Source organism: Borostomias antarcticus (assembly GCF_949987555.1).
Source record: "Borostomias antarcticus genome assembly, chromosome: 22".
Lineage (NCBI taxonomy): Eukaryota > Metazoa > Chordata > Actinopteri > Stomiiformes > Stomiidae > Borostomias > Borostomias antarcticus.
In genome coordinates this window covers 9,101,303-9,120,747 of record NC_140255.1, presented here as the reverse complement: position 1 = coordinate 9,120,747, position 19,445 = coordinate 9,101,303, and the positions used below count along the sequence as shown (strand labels likewise).

The window sequence follows — 19,445 nt, the reverse complement described above, 5'->3', positions numbered from 1 at the left end:
GTGATCTTTCTGAGGTATGATGGTCTTTCTGAGGTATGATGGTCTTTCTGAGGTATGATGGTCTTTCTGAGGTATGATGGTCTTTCTGAGGTATGATGGTCTTTCTGAGGTATGATGGTCTTTCTGAGGTGAGGTGATCTTTCTGAGGTATGATGGTCTTTCTGAGGTATGATGGTCTTTCTGAGGTATGGGGCTCTTTCTGAGGTATGGTGGTCTTTCTGAGGTATGGTGGTCTTTCTGAAGTGAGGTAGCCAGACCTCGTGGTGGTCTTTCTCTGCTCTGTATGTCAGACCAGCAGGACACTGGGGTTCATGGTTCAGTTTGGAAGGGCACTCACTCATACAATCAGAGACATCAACTTTCTCAACCATTCCTAAGGCAAGCAGATGTGGGTGGACAACAATGTGCAAATATGGAGAGATACGGTCAGTTGAAACAGTACAGTGAAGCCAATGGAACAAACTTGAACACATCAAACACACATTCAGTATGACAATAGTGTATCTGTGATGGGTCCATGCTGTTCTCTGTGCTAATATTCTACACAGAATCAGATAATTGTCATCTCATCAGAATCCTGTTTTCAGGTAGGTAATGTTTCTGTGAAACATAAAACCAAAAATGTTCTGAAAAAGTTTTAGTGGAAAAACCGCTGCACCAAGAAAGGTCCTGGTGGATGTTAGCAGCAGAGAGCCCTTCTTCAGGCTGTGTTCTCCAGCTGCGACCAGGCCCGACCACGGAGAGACCAGGCCCGACCACGGAGAGACCAGGCCCGACCACGGAGAGACCAGGCCCGACCACGGGGAGACCAGGCCCGACCACGGAGAGACCAGGCCCGACCACGGAGAGACCAGGCCCGACCACGGAGAGACCAGGCCCGACCACGGAGAGACCAGGCCCGACCACGGGGAGACCAGGCCCGACCACGGAGAGACCAGGCCCGACCACGGAGAGACCAGGCCCGACCACGGAGAGACCAGGCCCGACCACGGAGAGACCAGGCCCGACCACGGAGAGACCAGGCTCGACCACGGAGAGACCAGGCTCGACCACGGAGAGACGTCCTGGACACGCAGCTCAGCACGCCGCTGCTTACTAAGCACTGCTCCCGCCCAGGGACACCTTCAACTGCCAGACACGCTGTTTCTATCCACAAAACCGCCAGAGTCGGCTCTACTACACAACCGGCTGTTATATTTATTCACCCCGGGAGAATGGAAGGTACATGCTAGTTAATTGTGAAATCAAAAGCGTGCCACTGAGAGTCAGGTCAGATAGTAGTCAGCACTTAACAGTGCTACTAGTGTACTAAACAGTGCTACTAGTGTATTGAATAATGTTACTAGTGTACTGAGCAGTGCTACTAGTGGACTGAACAATGTCACTAGTGTACTGAACAGTGCTACTAGTGTACTGAACAATGTTACTAGTGTACTGAACAATGCTACTACTGTACTGAACAGTGTTACTAGTGTACTGAACAATGTTACTACTGTACTGAGCAGTGCTACTAGTGTACTGAACACTGCTACTAGTGTACAGTGCTACTAGTGTATTTCACAGTGCTACTAGTGTACTGAACACTGCTACTAGTGTATTTCACAGTGCTACTAGTGTACTGAGCAGCAACTATGCCCTATTATAAGATCATTTGATTATATTAACTAAGACTATCATGACATTAACTATAATTGTATAAGTCTCTAAAATAGCCAAACTCTCTCTTCTCCAGTAGAACCATTGCTACCCAGGCTCATTCATTTTACAATGTCCTCTCCTCATCTTCTCTCCTCATCCTCTCCTCATCCTCTCCTCTCTCTGTTCTCCCGTCTCTGAGTGAGAGTTCTTACCCGGAGCCCCCTGGGCGTCGTATGGTACGCCCATCATCTCCTCACACAGGAAGTAGTCGTCGGGGTTTATGAAGGGCAGCTGGTCCATCATGGACTGTTTGGGGATGAGGTAGAGCACCTCCGCCACCTGGCCGCCCTCGATGATGGACATGCGGCGGACCGAGTTCTTGCGCTTGACCCGGTCCAGCACCACCATGTCGTCTCTGCCAGAGCCACAGATCCAGCCCAGGCTGCTGAGGGTGGGCATGTCGATGCCGCGGAGACTCTCTGCCCAACCAGCAGGGCGGCACACCGACCGTAGGGTGGACACCATGCTGAAGACTCTCTATAGACTGACTCCCAGGTAGACACCATGCAGAAGACTGTCTACAGACCGGCTGTAAGGTTGACACCATGCAGAAGACTCTCTACAGACGGACCGTAGGTTGGTCACCATGCAGAAGACTCTCTACAGACCGACCGTAGGGTGGACACCATGCAGAAGACTCTCTACAGACCGGCCGTAGGGTGGACACCATGCAGAAGACTCTCAAAAGACCGATCAGCTCCCAGGTGGACATCATGCAGAAGACTCTCGACAGACCGGCTCCCAGGTGGACACATGCAGAAGACTCTCTACAGACCGGCTCCCAGGTGGACACATGCAGGAGTAGTGCTGAGTGGAGCCGGCGAACCCAGAGGGGTGGAACAGCCCGGCGTGCTCCTGCGAGTGTCCGGTATCAGCTCTGCCCTCTCAGCGTGACTAACTCAGGGGAGGCTGTGTGTGGTGGATCAGGCAGCCTAGCCCCGACCTCTGACTTCTAAGCTCATTAGGAGGGGGGGTATTTTTAGTGTCTTATCTTCAGTGAAGGTAAAACAAGGGTGCTGGAGGCCAGGAGGAGGAGTCACAACTGCTACAATCTCTAAACCCAGGCCAGGAGGACGAGTCACGACCGCTACAATCTCAACCCAGGCGTCCCTCTGCGACAGGCCCTTCCTGTCCTGTGGCTCCTCCTCTACGGGGTTCAGAACAGACATGCAGCGAGTCGTCTCTAGAAACCCTAACCTGGTGATGCCCAGTAGCTGGGGAGATGAGAAGTTCAGCCTTGTGTTCAATCATCATGCTGTATATACAGTTTCAATGAATCTGCCAAGGCCACAGCTAAGCTAACCCACATTGTCATATGTTCGTCTGTTTTGATTTGGACTTTGATGGGATGGAATCTACGGATAAAGCCAGTAATCGGTTGTGTAAAGAGGCGGTGGTGGTGTAACTATGGCTACTAAGATAAGGGATGTTGCTAGCAACAATATGAACAATCACACACGCCACAGATTGAGGATTCAAAATGATTTTTCTGATTACCACTCATTCGTTTTGTACAGAAGGAATCAGGGTCATTCTCAAATCTCGTTTGTAACTCGGACAGAGACAGAAGTACACACACACAAGCTCTGTCTCTCTCTTTTCAACAGATGCCTAAACATCCTTCTCTCATCTTCCTCCTCTCTCTCCATCTGTCCTTCCAGCCCTGCCTTCCTCCTGTAGGCTAGCTCATAGAGAGATGTGGAGGTAGTGATGTCACAGCGGTTGTGTAAGACCTCTCCTCCAATCACAGATCAGGTAACCGTATCAGGAGGTCACAACACTGCAACTGAGGTCTCAGCTCTGGGGGGGGGGGGGGGGGGGGGTCACGCACCTGGAGTCACCCATGGGACACACACACACACACACACACACACACACACACATACAGTACACACACACACGCACCCCCACACACACACGCGCACACACACGCGCACACACACACACACACATACACAGGTCTATGACAAAACATGCTGACATCATCATGCAGCGCCTCGCACACACGGCTCCATCAGCAGGTCCCAGAGCCTCCTCTATCAGCAGGTCCCAGAACCTCCTCCATCAGCAGGTCCCAGAACCTCCTCCATCAGCAGGTCCCAGAGCCTCCTCTATCAGCAGGTCCCAGAACCTCCTCCATCAGCAGGTCCCAGCAGGGGGAGGTGAACCTCCTCTTCCATCAGCAGGTCCCAGAGCCTTCTCTATCAGCAGGTCCCAGAACCTCCTCCATCAGCAGGTCCCAGCAGGGGGAGGTGAACCTCCTCCTCCATCAGCAGGTCCCAGAACCTCCTCCATCAGCAGGTCCCAGCAGGGGGAGGTGAACCTCCTCTTCCATCAGCAGGTCCCAGCAGGGGGAGGTGAACCTCCTCCTCCATCAGCAGGTCCCAGAACCTCCTCCATCAGCAGGTCCTAGCAGGGGGAGGTGAACCTCCTCTTCCATCAGCAGGTCCCAGAACCTCCTCCATCAGCAGGTCCCAGCTAGGGATGTTAACAGTTAAACGACTATTGATTAATTGCCGATAAGAATTTACTCAACTAAGATTTGGTTCCTCGATTAACTTGTTAACTTGTTAATGGAACAGACCTTTTTTGGGGGGAATTCACGTTATCCACGGGAGTTGCGTGAAATGTAATCATGATTTAGGGTCTGACTGCACATGAAGGCGCCCCGCCATGTAGTGAAGGCTAATTGGGATGCTAAGAAATTTCAACAACACAGTGGAAGAAGACACAAAAATGAAGCGAGCAAAGCGCAGTCCATCGTGGGACGTTCTTATCAATTAATCGACTATTGTTTGTTAAGGTTAACAGTTATCGATTACTGAAATTCCTTGAAATTTGCAACCCTAGTCCCAGCACGGGAAGAGGAACCTGCTCCATCAGCAGTTCCCAGCACGGGGAGGAGAACCTCCTCCATCAGCAGCTCCCAGCACAAGGAGCAGAACCTCCTCCATCAGCAGGTCCCAGCACGAGGAGCAGAACCTCCTCCATCAGCAGGTCCAGCACGGGGAGTGTTAATGTGGTGATCTCTCTCTGACAACTTTGATGACACTGTCGCCCATTCTGAACTACTTAGACTCATACAAAGTCTTGAGCTGGTGAGGCCGTTTAGAACTATAATACAACATATCTTAAAATACACCATACGTGCTGGAGTGATTGAAGGCACAGCAGACGTGTCATCTCTCAGAGCTGTGTTGTGTTTGTGTTCCTGCTGTTGTGTGTTTATTCAGAGGCCTGCTGTGTCAGGCCTGACGCTGACGTCACAAGGGTGACTGGGTGACAGGATATTCCTGTATCAGTAACCAGAGCCTCCTGTGCAGCACAACACAGAGTAACAGGTTACACTAACACCCTCACACCGGCACATCATAAATACATACATACATACATACATACATACATACATACATACATAGATAGATAGATAGATAGATAGATAGATAGATAGATAGATAGATAGATAGATAGATCCAGCAGACTGGTCATTTTCTGGGCAAGGTCAACACAGCCAAGCAGCTGATGTACCGAGAGCTGTCCCTGGAACTCTCTTCCAGGAAAGGATGATGAAAAATAGATACTAAAAATTGTGGAGTGTGAATTCCAGGATCAGGTCCTAAAGCGGTGTTAGGATCAGGTTCTAAAGCGGTGTTAGGATCAGGTTCTAAAGCGGTGTTAGGATCAGGTTCTAAAGCGGTGTTAGGATCAGGTTCTAAAGCGGTGTTAGGATCAGGTTTTAAAGCGGTGTTAGGATCAGGTTCTAAAGCGGTGTTTGGATCAGGTTCTAAAGCGGTGTTAGGATCAGGTTCTAAAGCGGTGTTTGGATCAGGTTCTAAAGCGGTGTTAGGATCAGGTTCTGAAGCGTTATTAGGATCAGGTTCTAAAGCGGTGTTAGGATCAGGTTCTAAAGCGGTGTTTGGATCAGGTTCTAAAGCGGTGTTAGGATCAGGTTCTAAAGCGGTGTTAGGATCAGGTTCTAAAGCGGTGTTAGGATCAGGTTCTAAAGCGGTGTTAGGATCAGGTTTTAAAGCGGTGTTAGGATCAGGTTCTAAAGCGGTGTTTGGATCAGGTTCTAAAGCGGTGTTTGGATCAGGTTCTAAAGCGGTGTTAGGATCAGGTTTTAAAGCGGTGTTAGGATCAGGTTCTAAAGCGGTGTTTGGATCAGGTTCTAAAGCGGTGTTTGGATCAGGTTCTAAAGCGGTGTTAGGATCAGGTTCTAAAGCGGTGTTTGGATCAGGTTCTAAAGCGGTGTTAGGATCAGGTTCTGAAGCGTTATTAGGATCAGGTTCTAAAGCGGTGTTTGGATCAGGTTCTAAAGCGGTGTTAGGATCAGGTTCTGAAGCGTTTATAGGATCAGGTCTAGCAGTAGGATCAGATCATTTCCCTCAGTCTCCAGGCTCAGTAGGCGTCTCTGACAGCGTTCTCCCTGGGTAGGGGGGGTCGGGGATGCGTGCAGCGGGGGCTTCATCCCAGAGAGCTGTCACCATCAGTCTATACTGATCATAGTCAACACCATCCTCCCCAATGGTCTGCGTGTCACGTAATAATTCATCCCCCTTGAAACAAGCCATGCATCACATCATCAACTCCCCGCTTCACAAACAAGACTCCTTTTCAGCTCAGAGTGGGACGACCCGGTTAGGGGAGGCGTAGCGACCGCCCCTCCCCCGATGGGCCCTGCTCTCCTCGGCCCAGAGGGGCAGCGGTATTGAGCAGAACCATCCAGGCCCAGGGACAATCATGGACGGTTGAGTGCTTCGATGCACAGAACATCAAGCGATGAGTGGATGAGAACGCTTGCCTTATATAACAGCACACAGCCCATTATGACAGTCTTTCTCATGGCTTTCCGCAAGATTTCCTCATCAACTTCCCTGGATCATAATCCTCTGCATTGTTCAGATGCTGGTCAGTACATCATCTACGGCTGGATGACCATCAGGCCCCCTAATCTGCCTGAGCAAAAAACACAGCAATACCCCGAAAAGGGGCGGCCGTAGCTCAGGAGGTAGAGCGGGTCGTCCAATGATCAAAGGGTCGGCGGTTCGAATCCCGGCTCCTCCTCACGACATGTCGGAGTATCCTTGGTCAAGACAATGAACCCCAAATGAGCAGACTAGCACCTTGCATGGCAGCTGCCACCATTGGTGTGTGAATGTGTGTGAATGGGTGAATGAGAGGCCTTCATTGTAAAGCTCTTTGGATAGTCTTTTACCAGTGCTGTGTGCCACATCTGTGTTTGCCTGGGTCTCATGAACAGAAACAGGTCACTACACACACACTCACACACACATACTTCGGGTCATCATTGTAAAAGAGGGGGCCTATCAGATGATACGATATAACCTAACTCAGTAAAGCTAGCATAAAGTCCCTGCCCCTTCATATTAGATCCTCCCAGACCCTTGAGTTTTTAAAATCCTCCCTAACCAGTTTTAACCAGTCTGTGCCCAAGCCTCGTTTATGTTCTATGTCTGTATTGTTTGCTGTAATTTCCTTGTTTTGTTGAGAGATGTTTTTACCTTGGACCCACCTTTGTACACCGCTTTGGTCGAGCCTGCCAGTGCCAGCGCCTTTTTTACATGCAACCCTATGGGGTAGGCAAAAGGCGGACGCCTTTTTAAAAAGCGGCCGCTCTTTTAAAAAGTGCAGCGCCCTCCGCCTTTTTGAGTTTAATTTTGGTGAACTTATCAGAAAAGCGCTGTGTGATGTCAATTGTTAGATTTACACTGTGATATACAATACCCTGGCAGTAATCAATAACAACAGTCCACATTCAACAATCGAACAACTCAAATAATGTGCACGAATGTTCATAGTCACTGTAACACAGCTAGCAGCTTAACTGGTAGCTGCATGGTTAGCTGGAACAATAGGGAACTCCGTAGGGCACGGTGGCTAGCAGTCCAGCATAGTGTTCATGTAGCTAGCTGGGAATAGGAGCCAGTAGGCAGGCAGAATGGTGGGATTTCACCTGAGTCACAGGGCCAGTGAGTTGGTGTAGGGTTAGCCAGGGAAGCGGCTAGCTGGGCTAACAAGCTGAAGTAGAGTGGTGATAGTAGCAGCAGGTGTCCTCGTAGTCTCTGTCAGGCGTCTATGTGAGCCTTCGGATACGCAGGACAGGCTAACTAGTCATCGGGCTAGCTCAATATAAATCTAACTATCGTCACTGTTCACTTACCTAAAGCTTAATTTATACTCAAGTGACAAGTGTCGTACGACAAATGTTTGTTGCCCAAAAAAAAATGTCAACCGACATTTAGCATTTATACTTCAGCGAAGTGTCTGATCAACTCCATGGTAACTTGCAGACGTGTGGCTGATTGATCCATGGCAACGAACGTGCCTTCTATCTAGCTATTCAATCACAGCTGTGTGACGAAAGTGACGGCGTCTGCGACATTAGAAAGTTTGTTAGTGCAAGATACGCCTGTCCAACAAAAAAGTGTTGACAGTGACGTCATTTCTGTCTGTCGACACGTACAGTGTTGTACGACGAAGTATAAATTGGCTTTAATACTGTGCTGTGAGCACACTAGTGGTAGTGTTAAAATAATGTTAAAATAATTAACTATATCCTTGGTAAATTTTCAAAATAAATAAAAGTCCAAAATAATTCTAAGTCCAGAGTAATTCTAAGTCCGACTAATAAAGGCACTTGAAGAAAACAGAGTCCAATGTAGCAGGTCTTTATTGCTCCTTTAATGAAAACAGCATCAAAAACCGGTTGGTCCTCAGGGGGCCCCCTCGACGATACAACAACTCTGTCATCTGTGCAATGTCTTAGGGTCCCCCACCACCAGCCCACAACCCCCAACCACCACGCTGCCTGCCGACTCCTCCCAGACCAGGGTCCCCCACCACCAGCCCACAACCCCCAACCACCACGCTGCCTCCCCACTCCTCCCAGACCAGGGTCCCCCACCACCAGCCCACAACCCCCAACCACCACGCTGCCTCCCCACTCCTCCCAGACCAGGGTCCCCCACCACCAGCCCACAACCCCCAACCACCACGCTGCCTGCCGACTCCTCCCAGACCAGGGTCCCCCACCACCAGCCCACAACCCCCAACCACCACGCTGCCTCCCCACTCCTCCCAGACCAGGGTCCCCCACCACCAGCCCACAACCCCCAACCACCACGCTGCCTCCCCACTCCTCCCAGACCAGGGTCCCCCACCACCAGCCCACAACCCCCAACCACCACGCTGCCTCCCCACTCTTCCCAGACCAGGGTCCCCCACCACCAGCCCACAACCCCCAACCACCACGCTGCCTCCCCACTCCTCCCAGACCAGGGTCCCCCACCACCAGCCCACAACCCCCAATCACCACGCTGCCTGCCGACTCCTCCCAGACCAGGGTCCCCCACCACCAGCCCACAACCCCCAACCACCACGCTGCCTCCCCACTCTTCCCAGACCAGGGTCCCCCACCACCAGCCCACAACCCCCAACCACCACGCTGCCTCCCCACTCCTCCCAGACCAGGGTCCCCCACCACCAGCCCACAACCCCCAACCACCACGCTGCCTCCCCACTCCTCCCAAACCAGGGTCCCCCACCACCAGCCCACAACCCCCAACCACCAGGCTGCCTGCCGACTCCTCCCAGACCAGGGTCCCCCACCACCAGCCCACAACCCCCAACCACCACGCTGCCTGCCGACTCCTCCCAGACCAGGGTCCCCCACCACCAGCTCACAACCCCCAACCACCACGCTGCCTGCCGACTCCTCCCAGACCAGGGTCCCCCACCACCAGCTCACAACCCCCAACCACCACGCTGCTTCCCCACTCCTCCCAGACCAGGGTCCCCCACCACCAGCCCACAACCCCCAATCACCACGCTGCCTGCCGACTCCTCCCAGACCAGGGTCCCCCACCACCAGCTCACAACCCCCAACCACCACGCTGCTTCCCCACTCCTCCCAGACCAGGGTCCCCCACCACCAGCCCACAACCCCCAACCACCACGCTCAAACTGCTCTGTTTGTTTTGATAACCTTTGACCCTCATGTGCCTAAGCCTCATTTCCTAAGCCTAACGAGCTATTAGCCAGTAATCTCTGTGGGTGACCGGCCAGAAGGAATGTGTGTGTAAGCTGCAGAACGAAAGAGAGAGGCGGAGTACGGAGCTGAGCTGGGCGGGGATCGCTATGAGCACTGACGACATATTCACTCACAGTTCTCTATAAGCACTGACTACATATTCACTCACAGTTCTCTATAAGCACTGACTACATATTCACTCACAGTTCTCTATAAGCACTGACTACATATTCACTCACAGTAAGTCAATAAGTGGAGTTGCTGAGAGGATAATAATGTATCGATTGCATCAGCAGAAATAATAATTAGAAGATGGAAGTTTAAAGGGACGTGTGTCTGTCGGGGGGGGGGGGGGGGGGGGGGGGGGCAGATGGAGGGTGGGATGATGTGTGAGTACTGTAATATTACTCTGAGTAATCTATGTGTGAAATACATAAATCCTCCCCCCCTCAGCGAATCAAAATAGTCCGTTCGCACCCCCCTATCAACAACTCGCACGCCAATCAAAATAATCTGGCACCCCCCACCCCCACCCTGTCAACAACCTGCCGAACGTCGGGATCGAGAAAAATGCAATATGGTCCACTTTAAAAAAGAAAAAAGAAAAAAAAGAACCCCCTCTTCCACAAGGCTGGCTACAGGTGTGTGTGTGTGTGTGTGTGTGTGTGTGTGTGTGTGTGTGTGTGTGTGTGTGTGTGTGTCTGTGTGTGTGTGTGTGTGTGTGATATCTTTGCCAGCATAGCCATTCTGATGATGTCCTAAACGGCCACAGTGACTATCTTTAGTTTCTCTCTGGTGGGACTGGGACTGTGTTAGTACTGGTCAGACTGTGCTAGTACTGGTCAGAGGGGGACTGTGTTAGTACTGGACTGTGTTAGTACTCAGAGGGGGACTGTGTTAGTACTGGTCAGACTGGGACTGTGTTAGTACTGGCCTGTGTTAGTTCTGGTCAGACTGTGTTAGTACTGGACTGTGTTAGTACTGGTCAGACTGTGTTAGTACTGGACTGTGTTAGTACTGGCCAGACTGGGACTGTGTTAGTACTGGACTGTGTTAGTACTGGTCAGACTGTGTTAGTACTGGTCAGACTGTGTTAGTACTGGTCAGACTGGGACTGTGTTAGTACTGGACTGTGCTAGTACTGGTCAGACTGGGACTGTGTTAGTACTGGACTGTGTTAGTACTGGTCAGACTGTGTTAGTACTGGTCAGACTGTGCTAGTACTGGTCAGACTGGGACTGTGTTAGTACTGGACTGTGCTGGTACTGGTCAGACTGGGACTGTGTTAGTACTGGACTGTGCTAGTACTGGTCAGACTGGGACTGTGTTAGTACTGGTCAGACTGTGTTAGTACTGGACTGTGTTAGTACTGGTCAGACTGGGACTGTGTTAGTACTGGACTGTGCTAGTACTGGTCAGACTGGGACTGTGTTAGTACTGGACTGTGCTAGTACTGGTCAGAGGGGGACTGTGTTAGGACTGGTCAGACTGGGACTGTGTTCGTACTGGTGGGACTGGGACTGTGCTAGTACTGGTTGGAGACTGTGCTAGTACTGGTCAGAGTGGGACTGTGCTAGTACTGATTGGAGACTGTGCTAGTACTGGTCAGAGTGGGACTGTGTTTATACTGGACTGTGCTAGTACTGGTCAGAGTGGGACTGTGTTATTACTGGACTGTGTTAGTACTGGCCAGACTGGGACTGTGATAGTACTGGACTGTGCTAGTACTGGTCAGAGTGGGACTGTGTTAGTACTGGACTGTGCTAGTACTGGCCAGACTGGGACTGTGTTAGTACTGGCCTGTGTTAGTTCTGGTCAGACTGTGTTAGTACTGGACTGTGTTAGTACTGGCCAGACTGGGACTGTGTTAGTACTGGACTGTGTTAGTACTGGTCAGACTGTGCTAGTACTGGTCAGACTGGGACTGTGTTAGTACTGGACTGTGCTAGTACTGGTCAGACTGGGACTGTGTTAGTACTGGACTGTGCTAGTACTGGTCAGACTGGGACTGTGTTAGTACTGGACTGTGCTAGTACTGGTCAGAGGGGGACTGTGTTAGTACTGGTCAGACTGGGACTGTGTTAGTACTGGACTGTGCTAGTACTGGTCAGAGGGGGACTGTGTTAGGACTGGTCAGACTGGGACTGTGTTCGTACTGGTGGGACTGGGACTGTGCTAGTACTGGTTGGAGACTGTGCTAGTACTGGTCAGAGTGGGACTGTGCTAGTACTGATTGGAGACTGTGCTAGTACTGGTCAGAGTGGGACTGTGTTAATACTGGACTGTGCTAGTACTGGTCAGAGTGGGACTGTGATAGTACTGGACTGTGCTAGTACTGGTCAGAGTGGGACTGTGTTATTACTGGACTGTGCTAGTACTGGCCAGACTGGGACTGTGATAGTACTGGACTGTGCTAGTACTGGTCAGAGTGGGACTGTGTTAGTACTGGACTGTGCTAGTACTGGCCAGACTGGGACTGTGTTAGTACTGGTCAGAGTGGGACTGTGCTAGTACTGGTTGGAGACTGTGTTAGTACTGGTTGGAGACTGTGTTAGTACTGGTTGGAGACTGTGTTAGTACTGGTTGGAGACTGTGTTAGTACTGGTTGGAGGTTGTGCTAGTTGTGCAAGTTGAAACAAATGTCCACACCGCTTGAGGAAAAAAGCTCATTATATTTAACATGGCAGCAGGCCAAACCCCTGCTTCACTTTCCAATTAAATATTCTAACAATGATTTTTTGGAATACTTTCCAGATAATTCTCTTGAAGATTGCACTTGGAAGAGAGCCAATTAGAACCCCAGCAGCTGAATTCCAGCTGCCCAGGGCCTGCTGTGATGAGGACCCCAGCCCCGCTCAACACACCCAACCCGGGAGACGCTGACTCAGCCTGACGCCTTCATCTCCAGTACTGAACGTGACAACAACACCCAGATGAGCCTGAACACACCTATCAGAGCAGCTGCAGGAGGCAGGAGCCCCCTTGTGTGACTGTGTTTACACTGGAAACCAAGCCTGGATCCTTCCTTATAGCAGCCTCTCAGGCCTTCCAGAACCCACTGACCTGGAGTCAACACACTGCTCTCAACATGGGGGCCTCAGAACCGACACTGCTCTCAACATGATGGCCTCAGAACCGACACTACTCTCAACGTGATGGCCTCAGAACCGACACTGCTCTCAACGTGATGGCCTCAGAACCGACACTGCTCTCAACGTGATGGCCTCAGAACCGACACTGCTCTCAACGTGATGGCCTCAGAACCGACACTGCTCTCAACGTGATGGCCTCAGAACCAACACTGCTCTCAACGTGATGGCCTCAGAACCGACACTGCTCTCAACGTGATGGCCTCAGAACCGACACTGCTCTCAACATGATGGCCTCAGAACCGACACTACTCTCAACGTGATGGCCTCAGAACCGACACTACTCTCAACATGATGGCCTCAGAACCGACACTACTCTCAACATGATGGCCTCAGAACGGACACTGCTCTCAACATGATGGCCTCAGAACCGACACTGCTCTCAACATGATGGACTCAGAACCGACACTGCTCTCAACGTGGTGGCTTCAGAACTGACACTGCTCTTAACATGATGGCCTCAGAACCGACACTGCTCTCAATGTGAAGGCCTCAGAATCCACACTACTCTCTGCCGAGAAAATGTTCTCATGGGAAACAGCTACGAGCAGCAAGCTTTCCACTTCACTGAGCTTTGCGAGTTTTGTTTTGAATAGAGATCTCTATTCTATGCAAACTGTATTAAAGTGGTGATTTGCCTCCATGGTTCACTAGCAGTAAACCAGTAAGCAGAAACAGCTGGATGGAGGGAGGGAGAGATGGAACTCTAGGGTCTTGCGCAGACTTCACTTCTCTGAATGAATACCACTCATTCACACACACGACTCGGCAGCTTTTCGATAGCATAATGGTTTAGGTGGGGTTGTGTCAGGTGCGTTAGCAAGTCAGAGGACTGCATTTCGAATCCAGCGTAGGCAATCAAAATCTTTATTTATTTGATTTTAATTCAGCCAAGTAGGCCTCCTACTACTGTTGGCTTTTGGCGTTTTTCTTCTTCTGTTGCTCTGCGTTGTGTATTTTTTTGTAAGCCTTGATAAGAGTTGCAGCACCATCTAATTATGAACCACGATGTTAATAGCCTTCTTTGTTGTGATAGTATTGATAAAATCACCCAACACGGGATTGGAAGCGGCGACAGATGATAGATTTATTGTACAAAGATACAATCACATGGAACACTGGGATGTTTCCCTAGTTTCTCTCTCCCTTCTTCTCTGGGATGTTTCCCTCGTCTCTCTCTCTCCCTGCTTCTCTGCTGGCTGCGGCTGTGGCGCGAAGTCAAGGCCTTAGACTTCCCTCGCTGCATGGTGTTATCAGTGGGCCTGCCTGCTGGGAGTAGCGAATCTGTCCGTCCGAGTTGCCTACCGTTTCCAAATCAAAGTCTCAAGGTTTGGTTGAGACGTTAAATAGTGCTTTCTCGGCCCACCCCCCACGCCTAAGCCTGCCCGTTTAGGTGAAGCTAGATTGGTGGAGGAGTGACCATACAGATGTGTCGTCTGTCACCCTAACAGGATATCTTAATCACCATTGGTTGTCAGTCTAGGTTGTGTCTGTTTATAGTGTCCCATAGAGATGTGTCATTAATACCCCAGAGGAGAGGCCCCCCCTGTGGCCTAAGTGTGACCTCTTGACACCCACTACCCTGAACGGCCACAGCAGCATCAGCTGTGTCCTTCTATCCCTTCCACTGCACATTCCAGACTGTTTACATGAGCACAAAAACACACAAACAAGCATTACATTGACTTTAAGACTCTGTGGACTTTTACCTATATTCTTCACTACGAGGAATTTGCCTTAGTGCATAAACATAGCGAGGCACAAACGTGCAAAATGTCAACATGATAGAATACAATATACAAGCCTACAGTCTACAAAAATAGGCTATATAGCCTACACAGCTGTCAACGCTAGCAGTTGACAAAAGAGGTACCCTACTTATCTGATCTTATCTACATACTGTATAGAAATGGTCCTTATTGTGTCATTTGTAAATTGAGTATTAGAGTTTCATCTGTAATGACCATAACCTTGGAGCCGGCAGTAACATTTCACTGTGACTGGACATTAGGCTGCATGTGACAAATAAAGGAATCGTGAATGTTTAATCTTGAGGAGAGATGTGCAGGCTACTGGAGGGGGGCCGGCGTGCGACCAGCGCGTTGGTGCCATAATAGGGACAACAGCACTGTTGGGTGTGCGCGCCGCTGGCGATATGGATACAGACACCAGGGACACAGACTACCACCCCCTCTCCGCAGCAGACTCTCCATAAAGCGCACTAACACACATCCAACTGTAGAATTGAGGTGACCGGAATCACCAATTGATGAAATGGTCATGGATTTGTTGGTAGGCTATTATATGTAGGCCTATACAGCGAAATCTCACGGTGCTTTTGGAGAACGGTCAAAGAATTAAAACAAAACACAACACTCATTAATTTACACCAAAATCACAAATTATTAACACACAATCTAAATATTTTAGCTATATCTTCAAGATCAACAAGAATAACAAGCAATTTTGAGCTAAATGATTTAAACTATGACATATTCTGACGCACACATTTACAATGGAAATTAAGGTTATGATTAGGACACGTTATTGGGAATAATGCATATATAATTGCATTTCAATCATATATCATCCAACTGTAGAATTGAGGTAACCACAATCACCAATTTTGCATAGTCTACATTTCCGCACTCAAATGACCTACTTGCGACTGCTATTCAGTGTTCGGATATTCTGTTCTTAGCTGAGAACAAATCCCAGATGAGAAACCATTGGTGAATGCCAGAATTTTCTTAGAAACGGCATAAGTACAGTTTAAGAAGAAATGCTTCTTAAGAACTTCTTTACTTCGTTGGTGAAGAGGCCCAATGAGAGGACTCGCACCAGTGTACAATTAAGCAAATAGTCGGCTGTATCAAACTAGTGTTAACAGCCACCATTAATCCGGCCATGATGATGGTTATTCCGCTCTGTGTGTGTCTAACTGCATCTCCTATTCCAGTCAAAACCAGCCGACCGGACCGCCTGACATGCTTCTCTGGTGGACTACAGCCGGAACCTTCCGAACACAACCACGGAACCCTCAGCTCTGACAGACACTGCATCACAATTACATCCGCATCACTTTAAAATTATTACCACAGTTTGGGACAACTACAGTATCCCTTTAGCTCCCGTTCCACAGTCAGTCCTGTGGTTCTAGTATAAACGTTCCCTGACAGGAGGTTCTAGGATAAGCGTTCTCTGAGACGAGACGGAGTGCCAGGAGAGCACAGCAGTATCTGGGTCAGCGCTCCCGTACGTTTCCGTAAAAGTGCAGCGCACGTGGATGGAAATAAACCGGAACCACCGCTTTAGTAGTGTGGAGCAGACATGACATTAGTCAGAAGGAGGGACTGCAGAGTCAGCAGCCGCCTGGAGAGAGAGGAGGAGGAGGAAGATCAGTCAGCTGGAATCAGAGTGATGGCCTCCGTCTGCTAGTCCAGCACCTGCAAGGGATGAGCAGAAATGGGGGCAAAGCAGGTGCGTGTGTGTGTGTGGTGTGTGCGTGTGCATGTGTGTGTGAAGAGAGAGTGTGAGAGTGAGTGAGTGAGTGAGTGAGTGAGTGAGTGAGTGAGTGAGTGAGTGAGTAGGAAAGTTATAAATTGGACCTAAACGATGTTTTGTAGTAAAAGGTTTGCCAGTGTAACAGGCATTTAGTGAAGCAGTACACTCTCATGCACCCCCCTCCTGCTGTGACCTCACCCCAGAGGTGACATCAGGGCAGGAATGTGGTGGGGAAGGGGCCAGGCTGTGTGGGCGGGGATTTCCCGGTAGGATCAGGCAGCGTGTAGCCCTGGATCAGCAGATAAAGCCATTCTGCTTTCACCAGACCCGATCCTCCAATCACCATCCTCCATCGCCTGGCAGCCAATCACTGACACACGGACCGGTCCTGCACAATCATCCTTTCACATAGCAGGCCTGGCAGATGCTTCACCTGTCTGTCTGTCTGTCTGTCTGTCTGCCTGCCTGCCTGCCAGTCTGTCTGTCTGTCTGTCTGTCTGTCTGTCTGTCTGTCTGTCTGTCTGTCTGTATTTATGAATGTCTCATGTTCATTGCTTGGTAACAGAGACTTGATTAACATTACCTCACCAATCAACTCAACTGGACATACCTGTTACCACCATGCCTGCGAGGTTTCCTGCCAATTATCCACAGTATATAAACCTGCCTAACTACTGTTCTCTCTCTCGTTTGTATGCTTGCATTTCGTTTCGGAGCTCCGTCGCCTACTTCCTGTTGGATTGTTTTGATGTTGTTACTTGCTGTCCGTCGTTTCTTCTTCGTTCTGCATTCTGGTTTATTGCCACATTTCTGTTTGTTCTGTTTGTTTACTTTTCACCTCGTTTCAACCCCCCGACCCTCGGCCGTGGCTCGCCTCTCCCCGGCCGCTCCCCCGGCCCTGGTGACCCCTCAGCCTGCTGCTCTCATGTCTTCCCCTCAGGGCCTCAACCGCCAGGGCCGCCCAGTCCTTCATCAGAGTGGCAAGATGGTTTGCAATAACTTCAACGATGCTGGCTGCAAGAGCTGTTACCTTATGGCGCAGTGACTCGAGGTGTCGGCGGAACATGAGCGACCTGTCCAGTGTCACACCGAGATAGGTTGGCTCGGCGCTGCATGGCAGGAGTGTTGCATCGATGTGCACTCGGAGCTCATGTTTGGCTTCCTTGTTGTTAAGGTGAAAGACCGCCGACACCGTCTTTGCCTCACTGAGCTTCAATCTCCATTTCCGGACGTATGCCTCTAGTGTCTGAATGTCCTGGCTCAAGGTCTCCTCCACGGCCTGCCAATCTCCAGCGGAGTGCACCAGCGCAAGGTCATCTGCGTAGGGCCAGGACAGATCCCTGGGGGACGCCGTTCTCAAGGCGTCTCAACCTGTTTCGCGGTCTGCTACCGGTGGTGAAGGTGAAGCTGCAGTTTTGTGACCATGTGCCTGTCCGACAGCAGGCAGACCAGCTTGCAGGTGAGGCTGCGGTGCCATACTGTGTCGTAGGCATCCGTCAGGTCTATAAAGACGGCTCCGGCTTTCTTTTTAGACGAAAAGCTGTCCTCAATGTCTTGAGTCATCAGAGTGACTTGATCTACGGTCGATCTCCCACGTCGGAACCCGGCCTGCTCCTGTGGGAGCAGCGGGTTGATGATTGGTTCGACGCGGGCATAGATGAGACGCTCAAGGATCTTCTAGGGGATACATAACAGAGAGACGGGGCAGTAACTTTTGGGGTCCCCTTCAGGCTTGTGCAACTTAGGGATCGCGACAACTAGGGCTCTTCTCCAGATTTTGGGGATGTTGATTTGGCGCAAGCAGGAAGAGAGGAAAGCTCTTAACCAGGACTTCAAGGCAGGTGTGGCATGGAGTATAAGCTTGGGGGAGATAGTCAGGCCCTGGAGATTTCCGTCACCCTCATGCCATTCATCTGTTGCCTCACATGGATATCCCTCTCCCAAAACTTTATCATCCGCACCGCACACATCCCTGGCCACCACAACACCATTGCGGACTCCCTGTCTCGTTTTCTCTTTCAGACGCTTGGCCCCAGACTCCCACCTTCATCCAACCCCGGTTCCTCCATTTTCGGCCACCATCCTCAACTAAACCCAGCTGTCCAAGTGACAGGTCACTAGAGACAAGAACCTGCCCTCTCTCAACGTCTGCCTCTCACCGCCCACCTTCTATCTGCCTGCGTCCACACCCTCCGATCAGGCTACATCAATCCCTCCGTCAACCTAACCCTCGAGGCCATGTTCCTGATAGACTTCTTTGGCTTCCTGTGGTGCTCAGAGTTCACCGCCAACTCTTCTGCCTTCAACCCTTCCATCCACCCATGCCTCTCTGATCTCCGACACCATTCAGATGATGCCCTCAACTTCATGCTCAAACACAGCAAGACTGACCAATTGTGTAGAACCTCACCCATCTTCCTCTTCCGACTGAACTGAGTCCTTTCGACCCATTAACTAAATTCCTAAACTCCTGACTCAACCAGCAGGCTTCTCCATCCGACCCTCTTTTCATCAATGAGACCGGGACTATCGCCAGCCGCTTCTGGTTCCCCCACCACCTCTGACTCATCCTCATCCGATCCGGGATCTCTCAAGAGCAATACTCAGACCACTCGTTCCGGATCGGAGCCGGCTCTACTGCGTCCCGATTCGGAATCTCTGATCACACTGGGAAGATGATCATATCACGCCTACCACACTTACATCCGACTTACAAGACCTTCGCCAAGCCCATCACATCCTGGGGACCGCGCAGTAAGTCAGGTGAGTCCGATCCTTTTTGGGGTCTGCTGAGTAGGGATGCATATCGTTAGGATTTTATCGATACCGATACTGATATCAATACCGCTTATCGATACCGATACTTATCGATACTCTTATCGATATTACTATACGTAATTTGGTGAAAATATTGAAGACGTGAAAAGATGTTGAAAAAAGTTTTTTTTATTACCTTCAAGGGGGTAACCCCAGCAACATTGTGAAACTCAGCAGTCAGCAGGAAAATCTTTTCTAGCTTTGAAGCTAAACTTTTACAAATGCTT

General features: G+C 50.3%; 1 protein-coding gene across 2 annotated transcripts in view; it reads right to left on the bottom strand.

The window, feature by feature from the left end:
* The window catches only part of LOC311323691 (actin-binding LIM protein 1-like), a 95,621-nt gene that overhangs the window by 70,203 nt on the left and 5,973 nt on the right, over nt 1-19,445 (bottom strand). Inside the window, exons 1-2 of one of the 2 annotated variants that reach the window (XM_084455986.1) lie at nt 19,355-19,433; nt 19,105-19,187 (exon numbers count right to left, since the gene is read on the bottom strand). The exons of the other annotated variant lie outside the window; for it this stretch is intronic. The gene's annotated coding sequence lies outside the window, so the exon portion shown is untranslated. Of the gene's footprint in view, nt 1-19,104; nt 19,188-19,354; nt 19,434-19,445 lie in introns of those variants that run through there. 2 annotated transcript variants of the gene reach the window in all.